Source organism: Pleurodeles waltl, chromosome 4_1, assembly GCF_031143425.1.
Source record: "Pleurodeles waltl isolate 20211129_DDA chromosome 4_1, aPleWal1.hap1.20221129, whole genome shotgun sequence".
Classification (NCBI taxonomy): Eukaryota; Metazoa; Chordata; class Amphibia; order Caudata; family Salamandridae; genus Pleurodeles; species Pleurodeles waltl.
The window spans coordinates 142,243,559-142,261,849 of NC_090442.1; positions in this window are offsets into that span (position 1 = coordinate 142,243,559).

Consider the following 18,291-nt stretch of genomic DNA (forward strand, 5'->3'; position numbering starts at 1 on the left):
GGCATGACTCCTGTCTTTGCTAAGACAGGAGTCATTTCTATGGGGGTTGGGAGTCGAAAAAAATGGCGCAAATCGGGTTGAGGCGAAAAATTTGCCTCAGCCTGACTTGCCCCATTTTTTCACACCCAAGCTCCATATCCCCCTACGCCGGCGCTGCCTGGTGTACGTCGTTTTTTTCAACGCACACCAGGCAGCGCCGGCGGCTAACGTCATTGATTAAATACGGCGCCCGCATGGCGCTTCAGAATGGCGTTAGCCGGCGCTCATTTTTTTGACGCAAAACTGCGTTAGCGCAGTTTTGCGTCAAAAAGTATAAATATGGCCCTTTGTGTTTGAAAGAGACTTTGTTTACTTTCTAAAGACTTAAGACACTTTCTATCACTTTTCAGTGATATCTTTACAAATTCGTATTGCAACTTTGATCGTTTTGACCTGAAGATACCCAGATAAATATTATATATTTTTCTAAACACTGTGTGGTGTATTTTTGTGGTGTTATGCTATGGTGTTGTATGATTTATTGCACATATGCTTTACACATTGCCTTCTAAGTTAAGCCTTACTGCTCGTGCCAAGCTACCGGAGGGTGAGCACAGGCTGATTTTGGATTGTGTGTGACTTACCCTGACTAGAGTGAGGGTTCTTGCTTGGACAGAGGGCAACCTGACTGCCAACCAAAAACCCCATTTCTAACAATAGGTATTTTTTTTTGTCGTCTGCCCCTGCCAGACCCCTGCCATGCGGCCCCACCCCTTTTCCCTCTCATAAGCCGCGACCGTGTAAGAACACAGGTGAGGACTTCCAGAGGGCAGAGAGAAGAAAGTTTTCAATGTGTTGTGAAAGATTACGATGGTGGGGTGAGTTGGGAATTCAAATAAGAGAAAGTTCCAACTTCTAAAAGGAGGCCCCATAAAGTTGTACAATTAGGGTTTGCTTAGCTGTGGAACTGGCTGTTTCTTTCTGAAGGTTCTTTGAAATCTCAGGCCTCTTACCCTTCAAGGGAGTTGAGCTAGGCCAAGTTGTAAACAAGGGGGCACAGACAAAGGGGCATTTTTATGGAAAAGTGGCACATCATTCATGATGCGCCACTTTTGTAGCGCCCCATTGCGTCCCACTAAAGACATCATATGTGTGCCATATTTACAATACGGCGCACCATGGTGGTTGTGTCCACATTAGCCTCATAATTTATGGCACTGATGTGGTGTTTTGCTCGATTAGAGCCATAAATCATGGCGCTAATACAGCAAAGCACAGTGATGCACATTGTTTTCAATTGGAGCGTCATCTTAACGCCTGCCTTACTGGTTTGAGTGATGGTGCTTTTCACATGCTTGTTAAGATTACAGGAGATTGACGTCATCCGAGCAACAAAGGTCTCTGAAGATGATTTCTTCTTCCTTCAAAAAGAGAAAACACATCTCTTCTGTGAAGATGAGATGTGAAGGCCTCGGTAACGCAATCCGAAGCTGCAAATTAAGGCCCTGTCTACGAGATGCCCAAGGGAGGGGGAAGAAGGGCACTGATTCTGATGGGCTGGGGTGCCAGGAGGTGGCTGCTTCCCTATGGAAGCATAACCAGAGCAGATCTGTAAACCAGTTCCCATTCCATGCTCATGCAGGTGATGCAGATCGTGCCCTTGTTTGCATTAAGTGGGTTCTGTGCGTCAGCTCCACTTTTTTTTAAACTTACCAATGCTAAAAATGTATTTCTTTGCATGGGTCATACAGTGTTAGAATCAACAGAAACAAGCAAGAAAGCAGTTCTTCTGTTATGCCAGAGATGTCAACAACCACTGCACAGATTTACATCAAATGGAGAAATGGGACTTTCCTGAGGAAAGGACTAGGGACATATTTACTAGGAATCCTCCACCTGCACTGCCCTACGCCAAGTCGAACAAATTGCTGCCTTGTACCAATGCAGGCCCCCACGCACCATGGTGCAAGGGTGTCTGCGTTGTTGGCATGATTGTTTAGGTGCAGCAATGGGCACCTTCCTGCACAAAAACAACCCAGAGAGCCATTTTCCCCTTTCTATGTGTGTTGCATGGAAAGAGGAAAAAAATGAGAAGAAATAAAAAATAATTCTCCTTGTTACACCTCACCTCAGCAGGCGTACGTTTTTGGTGCTTCCACAAGTTTGCGTGATTAAGCAAATCTCGGGCAATGCCAAAATCCTTGGGTGTTGCGTGGCAAAACCCACTTCAAAGCCCAAGGAACGCCTCCCTGGCGCAGAGTAAGGCAACTCAGCGAGGCGCGCTGCCTTGCCCTACTCCATGTCTATGAGGCCATTCAAAGCCACGCAAAGTGGCTTTCCGTGACCTCATAGATATGGTTGAGAGGTTTGGGCCGCCGGAGAGTCACAAAAAGTGTTGTGCCCTAGTTTTTTGTCCGTTTGGTGTAATTCTGTAGCAGAGAGCAAAGGCCCATATTTATACTTTTTTAGCGCCGCATGTGCGTCATTTTTTTACACAAAAGCGGCGCAAACTTGCAAAATACAATTGTATTTAGTAAGTTTGTGCAGTTTTTGCGTCAAAACGCGGCGCAAATGAGGCGCTAAAAAAATATAAATATGGGCCAAAGTGTCATAATCCTTTGGCAGTAAAAATGCAAAACACAAATTTATTGACCCTGAAGTGGATCTACGTGAGGCATCACAAGCCTAAAGTTATCCATTTGTGCTCTCTGATTGGACAGTCTTGTGCCAATTTATCACACGGTACCAACGTCATAAACAAATAAAAAATGCCTTTTCAATGGAACCTGAGACTTAAATATAACAATACAGATGCTATCACGGAATATGCAGAAAATAACACATCTTTCCTAAATGTTGTTCTGAGGTTTCTTCCGCTCAGGTATATCCTCGACCAGTATCTGATTAACTTGATTGGTCAAGTATTTTGTCTGTCTCTACAGTCTCATTCTTTTGTCTTTCCTTTTTTTGGTGTAATATGCACGTTGTACTCGGTGTACCACATTTAAAGTGCCCTTTCTTTTTGATGAGAAGGTGCTTTCTTTTTTACATGTTGCAGAATATCATGACATCACACAAGACGACCTTTAATGTCCTTGAGGAGGGCTTCCTCCTTCTGCTCAAGGCTCTCTCCACAATGTCACTTCCCCGTGTGAAGGAGGGTGCTAGCCGTGCGGATCTCTGACCCAGGGCGTTGGTGAGGGCTTGTTACCCCCTTTCCTGTTTACCGTCTCCTACCTAGCCTTATTATGTAGTGTTCAAGGGTAAATTTTATGATGAATTTCTACTTCTCTAGGAATATTATCTTGCTTTGGAAATTAGTGCATTTTATTAATAGCTTTGCGGTGGCAACAGTGCACGCAGATTTCTAATTCTATGCAGATTAGCATGCAGATTCCTAATTGCATGAAGATTTGCATGCAGATTTCTCACGGCATGCAGATTAGCATGCATATTTCTAATTGGATGCAGATTTGCATGCAGACTCCAAATTGCATGAAGATTTGCATGCAGATTTCTAATTGTATGCAGATTTGCATGCAGACTCCTGACTGCATGAAGATTTGCATGCAGATTTCTAACTACATGCCGATTTGCATGAAGATTTCTAATTGTATGTAGATTTGCATACATATTCCTAATTGGATGAAGATTTGCATGCAGACTCGTAATTGCATGAAGATTTGCATGCAGGTTCCTAATTGACTGATTGAATATGAAATAAACTTAAGACATTACTATTTCTTGTGTCCTCTCATTGACTATCGAGACTTAGGGTCACAGTTACAAGGCGCTTGCGCCTCCTTGCGCCACACTAGCATCATTTTTTTGATGCCACTGTGGCTCAAGGAGGCAATTTTCGCTGCGCCATATTTACAAAGTGGTGCATTGCATGCATTTGACCACTTTGTGACCCCTTGCGCCACATTATGCCTACGGCAGGCATAATGTATGTAAGGGGTGCGTTCCGGCATTAGGAGGCCCGCAAAAATAATTGGACTGCCCCATTTTTGCCATCATTTTTAACACCTGCTCAAGGCATTAAAGTGACGCACCCGTTGAAATCAATGGGCCTCCTCGCACTTTACTGCACTGCCATCAAAATTTTTGACGCTAGTGCAGCAAAATGACACAATAGCATCAAAAATGTTGATGCTATTGGCCTAGCGTGAGCTATGGTGTGCCGTATTGTAAATACAGTGCAACCATGGTGTCGTTAGGTGCGTCAGGGGCGACGCATGAAAACTGGCGCATCAGCACTGATGCACCAGTTTCTTGTAAATATGCCCTCAGGCACATATTTATGGCCTTTGTGGCGCAGGACGGTGCAGAAAAGTCACTTTGCTGCTCTGCCATGTGTCACAGGGAAAGGGCAGGAATGTGCCCAAATTTATCCAAAATGGCAAATTCCTGTCCTTCCCCCTGTGCTGGTGCCCTTTTGGCAGCCTACCGCCAACACAGGCACCCTTGCCACCATGGTGCAAGGGTGCTTGAATTGCACGTAGGATTGTTTTTGTGCAGGATGGGGCACCTTCCTGCACAAAAACAATCCTGAGAACACATGAAAAGAGGGAAAAACGAGGATAAATAAACATATTTCTCCCTGTTACGCCTCTCCTGGGCAGGCACATCTTTTTGGGGCATTCCCAGGTTTACAAATTCTTGTAAATCTGGGAGAGCATCAAAATCCATGGATGTTGCGTGGGAACACCCATGCAAAATCCATAAAAATGCCTCCCTGGCGCAGAGTAATGTAACACAGCACTTTGGGATGCATTAAATTGCTTGAAATATATAAAATCACGCAGAGCCATGCGAGGTGGTCTTGCGTGGCTTCATAATTCTCACTTAAGGTTTGCGTGACTATTGCACCACGTTGCGTAGTGCAAGAGCGACGCAAACCAGGCAATAAATAAGGTCCTTAGCTTACACGACATTCATAATAGGCATGGTGTAGCAAATGCTATCCTGTTTTTGATATCACCTTGAGTAGGGTTTTGATTTTGAAGAATTCCATAGGAAATATAGTACTATGTGTTACCCATAGCCAGCTGTTTCGAGAAGCAAATACGGGTATTTGCCAAGGTGTGCAAAACGAGTGTGCAGCAGCCGCCAGGAGACATTTACAACCTGATGTTAGAGGAAACTATAAGGGTGGTATAATATGGTTAATACATACCTAGGGATGTATGAAATAATTGAATGTTAGATTTTGATTGTAAGGAGAATGAACATATTTTGGGTATTTTACTCCCCACTTTCAGCCCTAATTGATGTGTCACCTGGTTCCAACGAGGCACAGATTTAAACGTATAGCCAATCCACGTCTGTCTGCCAATCTCCTAACTAGAAAGGGATCACAGTTTATCATTATGCAGGTTTCTTTCACAAATTGCCCACATTATTCATAATTGTGCACAAAGTGAAAATACAAATAGCTTTCATGTGCCATATGTGCAGAGTCAAATTGCACACAGGAAATTTGAAAGTTACTTTTGAAATTACCCTTTGGTACACGCATACACAAAAAGGACTCGCTACAGATTTCAGAACTGTTGCTGTTTTATCGTACACAGCTGCACACCAAGAAAATCTCAGAATAAATGTTTGTCCCCTAGCCACGCCCTTAGCCACGCCCTAGTCCCCGTCCCCTTCATTAAAGTTGGTGAGTACTTGCACTTATTTTTTCCCATTTAAAACACTGCTTGTGATAGCCTTTAATACTATGAGCCAGTGTTATTACCGATGCCTGCAGTATCAGTATTAGGGTGACCACCCGCCTGTGAATTTCAGGGCCCGTCTGTTATTTGAGTCTCGCGTCTGTAGTGTCGCAGACCTGTGAGGTAACAGGCCTGCCGACACTCCCCTCGTTGAGAGGGGTGTTTCTAATTATGTAATGCGTCGTGGTGAAATCCCCGGATGTTCCCGAGGGATTTCACCTACGTTTTGTATGCACGTGGTTTGCTCCAGTGTTTACGCCCAGAGCTATAATATTAAACGGGGCGTGGCCGGGCAGAGAAGACGGCGCCGCACACAGAGAGAGACCCGTGCTGCCGGGATCTCCAGCTGTGAGGCCTCGCTCTGCCGCGCCACCACTAAAAGAACACCAGGTGTCGGCAATTATTTAATTAAAGCGGCAGAACGACAATCAGGTGTTGCAGCCCTTCTCAGGGCTGACAACACCACAAATTGGCGACGAGGGGTGAGCGAGTCCACGCCCCTGGGCTCCCGCTGCGGCCACGTGTCAAACGCGGTGCTCGTGCAGCGGGAGTTTGAAGAGTAAAGGACAACAACGAGCAGCTGAGGGAGTACCAGCTGTAAAAAAAAAAAAAAAAACTAGTGCAAAACTGCTGTGGCAAGGAAAGGAGAAACTGCCAGCAAGTCCAGAGCTGGGGAAACAACAGGGACACGTAAGAACACTATGAGTACTAGAGTGTCCCACCCCATAACACAGTTTGACTACGGAAATAAAGTTAACTCCTTAACAAAGGCAATAGTAATCATCCGTTAATATAGTACTTCACCAGGACTGTCGAACTCTGCCCTAACCACAATGTCTGCAATACCTCCCGTAGAACCGTTTGTTGTAGAAGGTGCTCCCTCTAAGCGCCAAAGTGGAAGGAGTGGGTGGAAAGAGTGTTGCTATTTTTTGAAGCCACAAAGGTAGCAAATGACCAAAAGCGTGCCATGCTCATCCACATAGCAGGGAAGGACATATATAAAATATCCAAGAACTTAGTGGAAGATGCTCCTAAGACACATGCGACACTCATAGCGGCCCTCAACCGTCACTTTGAACCCATGGTCAATACAGATTATGAGAGGTTCATATTTAGACAAGCGAGACAACATTCGGAGGAGTCGCTAGATGCTTTCCATTTAAGGCTAAGAGAGCTAGCGAGTACGTGCAGATTTAATGATGAGACCGAAGAAGTCAGAGGACAATTAATACAAGGGTGTGCGCCCCTCAAGCTCAGGGAACGCGTTCTAGAGGAGTCTGGAAAATCATTACCAGACATTCTACAATTGGGTTGCACAAAGGAGCTGTCGAGAGCGAGGGCGTCACACATGGAGGCAGCCCTACAGCATCCCATAAAGGAAGAGGTAACCAATGCAGTCATGGCCCCCACTAGTAGACCCCGACAAAAGGTGAACAAGGCCCGCACCAGGCAGTGTGGATATTGTGGTGGAGTACCACACCGAGCATCAGAGTGCCCGGCCAGAGGGAAGGTATGCTCTGGCTGCGGAAAGATGAATCACTTCGCAAAGGCTTGCCGATCCAAGAACACAAGAAGTGCATCTGTTAAGATTGCAAGTGAGGAGGCTCCCACAGAGAAATCGGATCGGGGGAGTGACATGGATGATGATGAAGCGGTCATTCATGTCGTTCACTCATTATTCGCTGTCAAACCCACCAGCCATCGGCAAGCGCAACTTCCAAAGTGCCATATCCTCATGGGCCATCATGAGATTGTCGCAGTAGTGGATACAGGAGCGTCAATAAATCTATTGACAGCCGAAGAACACTGCCGGATGTCGCCAACCCCAGCGCTGACCAAGGCAAATGTCAAGGTATATGCCTATGGGCAAAGTATCCCGTTAGCGTTGAGAGGTATGTTCCAGACGGTTATTACCCATGGCTCGCAATCCATACCTGCGAGAGTCTATGTGACGGAGTGAGGAACAGGTATGCTGCTAGGCTGCAAAGCCGCTGAGGAGTTAGCCATTGTGGCGTTCGCGCTCAGCATTCACCAAGAATCTGTAACTGAACTGGTGGCCTGGTATGAAGGGGTATTCAAAGGCATTGGGTGTCTTCGAGGCCGAGAAATCAAGCTCCACATTGATCACACAGTACAACCGGTAGCCCTTCGCCATAGGAGGGTGGCGTTCCACCTTCGACCACAGGTGGAAAAAGAGTTGGACAATCTGGAGAGAGCTGGAATAATTGAAAAGGTCTCTGGACCCACACCGTGGGTGTCTCCCATTGTGGTAGCGAGGAAACCCAAACAACCTGGAGAGGTCCGAATATGTGTGGACATGCGTCTCCCGAATGTTGCCATCAAGAGAGAGAGGCACCTGACCCCGACGATTGATGACATACTGGGAGAACTCAGCAACTCTAAATGGTTCTCGAAACTGGATCTCCGGTCTGGCTACCACCAGCTGGTGCTGGCCAAGGAATCACGGTATATCACGACTTTCTCCACACATGTGGGGTTGAGGAGGTATAAACGTTTGAGTTTCGGGGTGTCGAGTGCTGCGGAAGTGTTTCAGAATGTCATCCAGGAGCTGTTGGTAGGGTTACCTGGAACCATCAATGTCAGTGATGACATTCTCGTTCATGCGCCTACCATTGCCGAACATCACTCCAGGTTACAGAGAGTTCTGCAACGTATTCAGGATTCTGGACTCACAATGCATCGCCAAAAGTGTGAATTTTTACGAGATCGGATCCAGTTCTTTGGTTATGTTTTTTCAGCGGGTGGAGTAGCCCCTGATCCTGCAAAGGTAGATGACATTAAAAAGGCGCACCCTCCCACCAACATCACCGAGGTCCGAAGTTTTCTAGGAATGGTAAACTACTGTGGCCGATTTATTAAAGATTTATCTAACCTGACACTGCCTCTGAGGAGTCTCACAAAGGCCTCGGAGCCATGGAGGTGGGAATCCACTGAACAGACTGCGTTTGATGCCATTAAAGAGGCATTGTCCAGCGAAACCGTGTTGAAGTATTTCGATCCAAAGAAAAATACGAAGATTGCTTTTGACGCTGGGCCAAAAGGCTTAGGCGCGGTGTTGCTGCAAGAACAGGGAGAAGGGATGTGGTCTCCCGTTGCTTATGCCAGCCGGTCCCTTACTGAGACGGAGCAGAGGTATTCGCAGATAGAAAAGGAAGCAATTGCGGTACACTGGGGCTGCAAGCACTTCCATATTTATGTGTACGGCCGTCCATTTGTGGTAACCACCGACCATAAGCCGTTGCTGCCTCTGTTTAATGGCACCGCTTCCAAGCCACCGCCGAGAATTGAGAAGTGGATGCTACAGTTGCAGGACTACGGGTGTCAATTAGAGTATCGCCCGGGTTCGGAAAACCCTGCTGACTATCTGTCGAGACATCCCAGAGAGGCCTCAGATGTGGAAGTTGAAGAAGCTCAAGAGACAGAAGAGTATGTCCGGTATGTCACTGATCGGTCCCGGCCCATGCCCATAACGGTGAACGAAATTGTGCAAGCCACTAAGAAGCATGAGTGTTTGCAGAAGGTCCTGGTGGCAATGCAGAATAACCAGTGGCACCGGATAAAAGGACAATTGCCTTTGTTGGACGCTGAGTCTCAACGCATCCTAGGGAGTCTGTTTAATGTCAAAAGTGAACTCACCACTGATGCTGAAGGATGCCTGTTGAGGGGTAGCCGATTAGTTATTCCGTCCTCCCTCGCTAACAAAGCTATTGACCTGGCTCACAATGGCCACCAAGGAATGGTCAAAACCAAGAGCCGTCTCCGCTCCAAAGTATGGTTTCCACTGATGGACGAAAAGGTGAAGAGCATGGTAAGGTCTTGCCGTTGGTGTTAGGCTACTGGTGACTCGAATAGACCTGTTCCCATTGAAACTGAACCTTTTCCGGTAGGTCCCTGGGTTTCAGCTAGTTTGGATTTTGGCAGTTTGCCCGATGGCTGGCACACCATGGTCATCATTGATGATTTCTCAAAGTATCCTGAAGTAGAACTTATACCTGCCCTCACGGCCGAGGTTGTGATTTCTGGTCTTGAGAAAGTGATGGCCACTCATGGTCTCATAGCTGAGATAAAGACCGACAATGGACCCCCTTTTCAAAGCAAAGAGTTGGCGGAATATCTAAAGCTTACAGGAACCCGTCATCGTCGAATTACCCCGCGTTGGCCTCAAGTGAATGGTGAGGTTGAGAGATTTATGAGAACTCTAAATAAGGTGAGTAGAATTGCGCTAGCAGGTGGACAGGCCGTCGACTATGCCATATTCTCTTTCCTGCGGAACTATCGACAAACACCCCATTCCACTACGAATCAGGCACCCAGCCACGTTGCATTCGGTAGGGCGTCTGTCGATCCCATTCCTCATCATTCGTCCTGGATGCCTCCCCCATTGGCTAGAGAGGTGGTTCAAGAGAAAAGGCTGTTGTCTAATCGAAGGGTCAGCCATGCTAGACGAGCGACTGTGTCTGATCTCAAAGTGGGTGATCAGGTGCTGCTAAAGCAAACACTTCCAGGTAGCAAGTTTCGTATGCCTTTCAGCTCTGAACCGTGGAAGGTCGTTCAACGGAATGGGTCTGCCATCGTTGCTCAGCGTGGGAGTGAAGCAGTGACTCGTAATGTGTAGTTGTTTAAGAGATTCCACCCCTCTGGAGATACTGAGGAAGAGGAGTGTTATGGCCCTAGTGGTGCTGGTCCTTGTCCTTTGGGGCAGCCGAAGACATTTCAACGCCTGGTACGCCTGGTACCGAGAATGGAGGTGTGGTTACCGGGTCTTCCCCGATAGAGTGCATGAATGATGGGCTGGTCCCAGAGTTAGTGTCTCAACGGTCTGGGTCTGCGAGATATGAGCTGCGGAGTAATCCACGTCCCTCAACGCGTCTGCGTGATCACATGTGTGACTGATGGTTCAGTTGTAATCCAGTATTATATCATGTTTCAGTTTTTGCATTTTTTGGAGGAATGTAGTGTCGCAGACCTGTGAGGGTAACAGGCCTGCCGACACTCCCCTCGTTGAGAGGGGTGTTTCTAATTATGTAATGCCTCGTGGTGAAATCCCCGGATGTTCCTGAGGGATTTCACCTACGTTTTGTGTGCACGTGGTTGGCTCCAGGGTTTACGCCCGGAGCTATAATATTAAACGGGGCGTGGCCGGGCAGAGAAGACGGCGCCGCACACAGAGAGAGACCCGTGCTGCCGGGATCTCCAGCTGTGAGGCCTCGCTCTGCCGCGCCACCACTAAAAGAACACCAGGTGTAGGCAATTATTTAATTAAAGCGGCGGAACGACAATCAGGTGTTGCAGCCCTTCTCAGGACTGACAACACCACAGCGTCCATGGTCCCTGAATATCTCTTTTACGGGTGCCTTTTGCCAGTAATTGTAGGGATTGCAGCGAGCCGTGCACTCCTCCGCTCAGTAAAGGGTAGCCCTTCCCGAACCACTGACGATCAACCTGCCCACTGCCATTCTGCATGCCACTGATATCACATACAGAAGGAGGATGGGCCAGTCTCTGCATGTGGTGGGCCTCCTCCTGCCCAGGCCTAGAGCAGGGCATTCTGTTTTTATCCAGGGGCTTGAGCCACCAAGCCAGGGGCCAAGCAGGGATTGGGGCAGAGACATTTTAAAATATCTTCCACAGACTTCAAAGTTCCTTGTGTGCCAGTAATTTTGAGGGGATGATAAAAATGTCAGTAACTCTGGTAATTAAATTAATGTATCTGTTAGAGAGATCTGAGTTTTTCCTAGTCCTAGTTTTGACTGGTAAAGTAACACCGTGGGATAATGTGCTTCCTGCAAAGCACGAGCTGTAACATGCAGACCAAAGAATTGTTTTTGTGTGTAGATAGCTCAGTGGGTTAGTGCTGTTGTCAAGGAGTTCCTTTTGTTACCTGTAGTTGTTTTCCTGCAAGCTTTCAGTATTCTAAAGTTGATAAATAGGTTTCATTGGGATAATAATAAATGCTTATTAGTAAAAACACCCCTGTTTTAAATCCTGAGTTTGTATTTCTCCAGACCTGGCACCCTTAAGATTTAGGCCCTCATTCCAACCCTGGGGGTCTATGACCGCCAGGGTGGAGGTCGCCGGAAGCACCGCCAACAGGCTGGCGGTGCTTCATCTGGCATTCCGACCGCGGCTGTAAAGCCGCGGTCGCCCAGCCGGGTCCGGCGGTTTCCCGCCGGATTACCCCCGGCTGGGAGAATCCTCCAAGACGGTGCTGCAAGCAGCGCCGCCATGGGGATTCCGACCCCCTTCCCGCCAGCCTGTTTCTGGTGGTTTTCACCGCCAGAAACAGGATGGCGGGAACGGGTGTCGTGGGGCCCCTGGGGGCCCCTGCACTGCCCATGCCACTGGGCCATGGGCAGGGCCCCAGCATGATTTTCACTGTCTGCATAGCAGACAGTGAAAATCGCAACGGGTGCAACTGCACCCCTCGCACCCCTGCAACACCACCGGCTCCATTCGGAGCCGGCTTCAATGTTGCAGGGCCTTTCCCGCTGCGCCAGCGGGCGCTCCCTTGGCGGGCGCCCGCCGGCCCAGTGGGAAAGTCTGAATGGCCTCCGCGGTCTTTTGACCGCGGAGCGGCCAATTGGCGGTTCCCACTTGGCGGGCGGCGCCCGCCGCCCGCCAATGTAGGAATGACCCCCTTAATGCCTATCAGTATGGATGGCATGTGACTTCAGCGCCTTGTAGCCCTCATTGTCTTTAGTAACATTTCCCATACATTGACTTACACATTCATATGAGTCATTGTCTTTGGATAATATGTGTGTTATTTAACACACTTCAACTCCCTGACCTACATACTTGGGATGAGTAGCTCTAAAAAATAAATTAAATACACATGGGAGGGTCTATGAAGAGATGAGGGAGACCATTAGAGGGTGGTGTTAAGGGAATCTGTGAAGAGATAGGTCTTTTGGGGGAGGTGATGGCACCAACAAAGATTGTCATGTCGGCTGCCATCAGCTAGAGGTGGGAGAGCTGATGATAGCTCGAGCCAGCCTCGAGCCTGAAGCCCGGCTCTGACTCAGCTTGAGGTCTCACTGGAACCTCAAGCCCATAACAAGCCAAGCGTTCACATGACCTCATGCACAAAGAGGTAAAAACAAAGCATTAACATCTGAGGTAAAAAGGAGAGACCAATGGATACCCATTTAGTGGCTAATTTGTACACACTGAAACCACAAAATCTTGATTAATCACGGCTTACCCCTAACCAAATTGTGTGATCTTAGACAAATATTTTATTTAACCAATTATCTTGTTTCTAAATTCACATACGAAGGCACCTTCAACTATGTGAGTTCAGAATACCTGCTGTACAAAGACCTATTGTGTTTGGTTCAATAGACCATAATCAGGCTAGTGGGAATTATGCAGCAGGGGAGAGCCGCATTATGTGGCAAGGTTGACTAAATTCTGCAGCAAGAAAAGGCAAATTATGCAGTGTAATGTGGCACATTTTATGATAACTTTACTTAATTATTTTGTGATTTTTACACTTGTTAGCAATCTCTGGGCATGGGTTGCACCTCATTTGTACCAGCTTAACACCCAAATATAGCAATAAGTAACAGAAGTGTCACCAGTTAATCTTTGCACAGGGCCTTCCACTGCGTCGCAATATGTCATGTGTTTTTAGTAATTTTTGAACCGTTTAAGCTAGAAACAATGGCCCAGATTTAAGAGGGCCTAACGCCTCCTTGCTCCACATTAGCGTCATTTTTTTATGCTAATGTGGCTCAACGAGGAAAAAATCGCCGCAACACATTTACAAAGTGGCGCAATGTATGCATTGCACCACGTTGTAACCCCTCGCACCACATTATGCCTGCGCCAGGAATAATGTTTGCAAGGGGGGCACTCCCCCATTAGGGGGGGCAAAAAATGGTGCAAAAAAATGCCTGCACAGAGCAGGCTTTAAAAGGAGGCACACCATTATTTATAATGGGCCTCAATGTGCTTTGCAGGATTAGCATCAACATTTTCTACGCTAATCCTGCAAAGCGCCAAACTAGTGTCAAATATTTTGACGCTAGTTCCCTAACTATCGCCATGTTGCGTCCTATCTTAAATACGGCGCACACATGGTGGCATTAGAGGGGCGCTAGAATTCCTGCACTGTGCAGTCTGCCAGGTCCTGAGTCAAAAGTACTACAAAAGCGAATTGTGGGACGAACTGATAGGAAGACATAGGGCCTGATTTAGATCTTGACAGTTTTGCCGCCAAGCCGCGTAGGCGGCAGACCTAAGAAGACCGTCTAGTCGACAGTGTTCCGCCCGCCATATTTAGATGTCACAGCTCTGCAAGGGGAGGACCCAATGGACTTTGTACAATGAAAGGGGCTATGGAATAGAGGTCAGAGACACACACACACTGCCCCTTAACCATTTGTGTCCCCCACCACTACACAACACACTACATAAACTCCATCATCCATTACAATTACAACACAACACAACCCGTACATGCCAAAAACACACATTGACATACATTGATGACACAAACACACACTATTGACACTGCACCCACACATGACACAACCACAACAACCAACAAAACTACACATTCAGCTACACAAACACACTCACACAAAGGCACAGCTACACACATCACAGCAACGTCCGCCACACAACACTTACCTGAATGTACCACACGGCAACACAACACACACAACAACATCGGTCTCACATGCAAGTGGCATACATACAGACACAACCACCTCATCCACTCCAGCTCCCTCCATCTCAAACAGCTAATCCACACACACACAGACATGTACTGACTCACATACACAACAGATGACACAAACCGACCAGTACAGGTCCCCTTGCAATGTGCACACATGGATACTGTTGTCAAGTGTGAGTGTACCTTCATTGTGGTGCCAGCATTCATTTGGCAATGAATAATGACACCACATTGACAGTTGTGTATGTGTGCGATATGCGTGTTGTGCCAGTGTGTCCCCAGCCATGTGTGACATAATTGTCTACCTGACATATGCATGTCACACTGACATAAATAAATTACTATGACATGTATATGCCTGCAGATGTCCTGACCTCCATTGCAGGTCCCACCCAACCTATCCTGGCAATGCGGCATCCTACTTTCGAGTTCAGCAACAGGAGTTGTGTTCTCTCCGTGGGATGGTGGCAGCAGCAACGCCAGGTGTTGTCCAGTCACGTTCAGTCAAAGACAGAGGTGGAATGGTAAAAAAAAGTGAGTTTTCACCCATATCTCCCCCCAATCCACCAACTCAGAAATGGAGGTCAGACTGCCACTTTTTTCTTGGCGGAAAGGCACATCCTAACCTGTACGGCAGGAAGGGTGGCTGGGGGTCCTGTCGGCATCCACTTTTCCCTAACCCACCATCAAAGGGGGCGGTGTTTCTTGGTGAAGACGGTGATAAAATGTGGGCTTTCGCCTATGGGACCACCAACATCTAAATACGGCTGGCAGACCGTCATGGCGGCGGATGGGTTTTCAGTTGAAAACTCGACGGATGGACTGTTACTGCCAACATATAAATCAGGCCATAGTCATTGAATGGAGGGATTTCATTTTATTGTAATCCCTACTTTTGTACAATTTTTATTTCAACATTTCTGGTTAACTGAGAACAAAGAGCACAATTAGAAATGCCTAAAATAACATGACCGGTGTGCACTAACCGCAATATCTTCTAGTGCCACACTATATCCTGCCAGACAAATGTTCCGTACTGGAACCTTAGATGGATATCTCAATCTTTCTTTGAAAAATAGCCTTTTCTTAACAAACAGTGATTTTCTGTCTGTATGTATATGTTATTTAAAAAGAGGGACCCTAGCCAAAAGGCAGCAGAGCACTGTACGAGGTCCACAACAAAATGTATGTCTGGACACCTGTACTAAATCATTGAGGGACATATTCACTAACATTTCACGAAACACAGAACAGTAAGTGAAGTAGTTGCACAGCGTTACTTGAAAGGGATAGAGCAGAACCGCACCAGGGGGCACATTTACGAGAGCCTTGCATCACGTTTGTATCGCGCAAAGTGGTAAATGCGTGACACGAGATTCTAAGTCTAAGATGACATGCTCTGTCGCCCTGCACCAAAAAGTTGTAAATCTGGGCTTTTGTATTTTCTAGGAGTTGGTCAAGCTACTTCAGGTGGTTTGGCTGCAGCACATGAAACATTTTACGTGAAGGGGGTTAGGTGTTTGTTTCTTTTACAATTGTTTACTCTGGGTAAAAAAGACAAAGAGCCTGAGGCCAGATGTATGTAGCTGTTTTCATGTTGGAAACGGCCCGTTTGCGACAAGAAAATAACATTTTGGCATGTACCTATGTGATTTTGTGATTCGGTAATCTATTTACCGAATTGCAAAATAGGTTTGCGAGTTGCTATTTGGAAAGGGCGTGCCGATGGCGTCCCTTCCAAATATAAAGTCCCAGTGGTGTGTAAGATTGTTTTGCAACTGTGAATGCGTTCGCAAAACAATTGCAGTTACCACCAACTTCACGTTTCTAGTAACCTATTCGCAATTGGGAAGGGTCCCTAAGGGACCTCTTCCCTTTTGTGAAAGGGGGCGCCAATATTTTTTCAGAGCAGGCAGTGGTCGCACGGACCACTGCCCACTCTGAAAAATTAAAGGAAACTTTTCATTTTTTTGTTTTAATGCAGTTGCATTAAGAAAACAGCTTTATTTAAAAAGCAGTCACAGAGAAGGTGGTCTGCTGAGCCCAGCAGGCCACCATCCCTGTGAGTGCAACCACTCCCAACGTGGTCACAAATGGTGACCTACCTCATGAATATTGATGAGGTAGGTCATTTGCGGCCCCATTGGGGATCGCTAAATGTGTCTGAGACACATTAGTACATTTGATTTTGGAGTCTCCAATTGCGAGTCACAAAAAATTGCAATTAGAGACTCGCAAAATGGAATGGTCATACATCTGGGTTCTGATGTACAAACGAATTTGCGAATGCAAAGTCAGTGTTAGTGACTTTGTGAATGCAAAGCTCCTCTTCTTAATATTCCAAGCAGTGCAAAGTCAGAAAAAGAGTCACAGTGCAGAGTTAGCTAATGCTTGTACTTAGATTTTGCAAAAAGTGCAAATAGTGACTCTAAAAGCACTTTGCAAGTCACTACTGAAATGTAGAAAAATTTAAAGTTTGTAAAAAGTGGTGTTAATAACAAAGTTTTCTGCCAGCCCACCCTAGGTGCAAATGAGGTGCAAACTGTAAAGGAAGCCCGTTTTATGCTTTGCCTATGTACAAAAAGGCAGGTCACAGCACATTGTTTTTGCATTTCACTTTGACCAGCCCCCTCCTTTACATTTCGAATCCTCAGTGCCAAGGGACTGTTGACAAAAAGTCACCATCTCCCCGCATCATTAGTTTCAGTGGGGTTGGTGAGATCAGCTTGTGACACATTGTGAAGCGTTGCAAATGTGGGGATACAGGTCTGTGCGGGACAACATTCCCTCGCACTGCAGAGGTTTGAGCATTTCCTGCATGTACACGTGGGAGGCTCGTCATAGTTGAACCCTGACTTATAAAACACAACTCAGTAATGTACATTTTATGACTTGGGACACCAGGAAACTGCTGCTACTCCGATCTGTCAACGGGCCACCGTAGAATGTACTTAAGACATTGGTCCATCCTACTGCCTGTCAATGTGTTTTCCACGATGGTGTTTGTATGCGCTGTGTGCACAGTTAAAAATATCATTTACAACTTGCAGCAAGCTATTTCAATTAACAGTACAAACACCTTAATAAGGGTTTCATTTAATATTTTACATGTATGAGCTGCTCCAAAGAGAAAATTAATTTACTGACATGTGCTCCACCCACTTAACAGAATTGGAAGGAGAAAATATGAGCATTCCATGTTGAAGATTTAAACGTTTCAAGTTGGCTGTTCTTTTGTGGACAACCACCTGATTCCAGTTCCCCTACCGGTGACTGCGATTGGATCAGCCCTCCACAGGGGAATATGCCCGGCTGGCACAGAAATCAAAGATATAGATGGGCACCATGTCAATTATGCTGCACTTTCCAAACTGCCGGACCACTCACCTCTGGAGCTGAACACAAGGGAACCCAGATGCCCTTCAGCCTTACTGAACCTCATCAGTGAGAGACAGCTTTGGTCCTTCAGACATACCAAGCACGGAAGCCAAATTAAGGTGAGCAAAAGGAATTTATTCACAAGCCCCTATTGCCTTCTCGCACCATATTAGCATCATTTTTTTGATGCTTATGTGCCGTTAAGGAGGCATTTTTGCCGCGCCATATCTACAAAATGACGCAATGCATGCATTGCGGCACTTTGTAACCCATTTGCGCCACATTATGCCTGCGCCAGGGATAATCTATGCAAGGGCGGCGTTCCGGAACTAGGAGGCCCGCAAAAATGGCGCAGTGAAAGGTACAAGATTTCAGTGTGCCATTTTTGGCATCATTTTTAATGGCTGCTCAAAGCAGGCGTTAAAATGACGGACCCATATTAACCTATGGGCTTCCTTCCACTTTGCTGCACTAGTTTCAAAATTTTGATCCTAGTGCAGCAAAGGG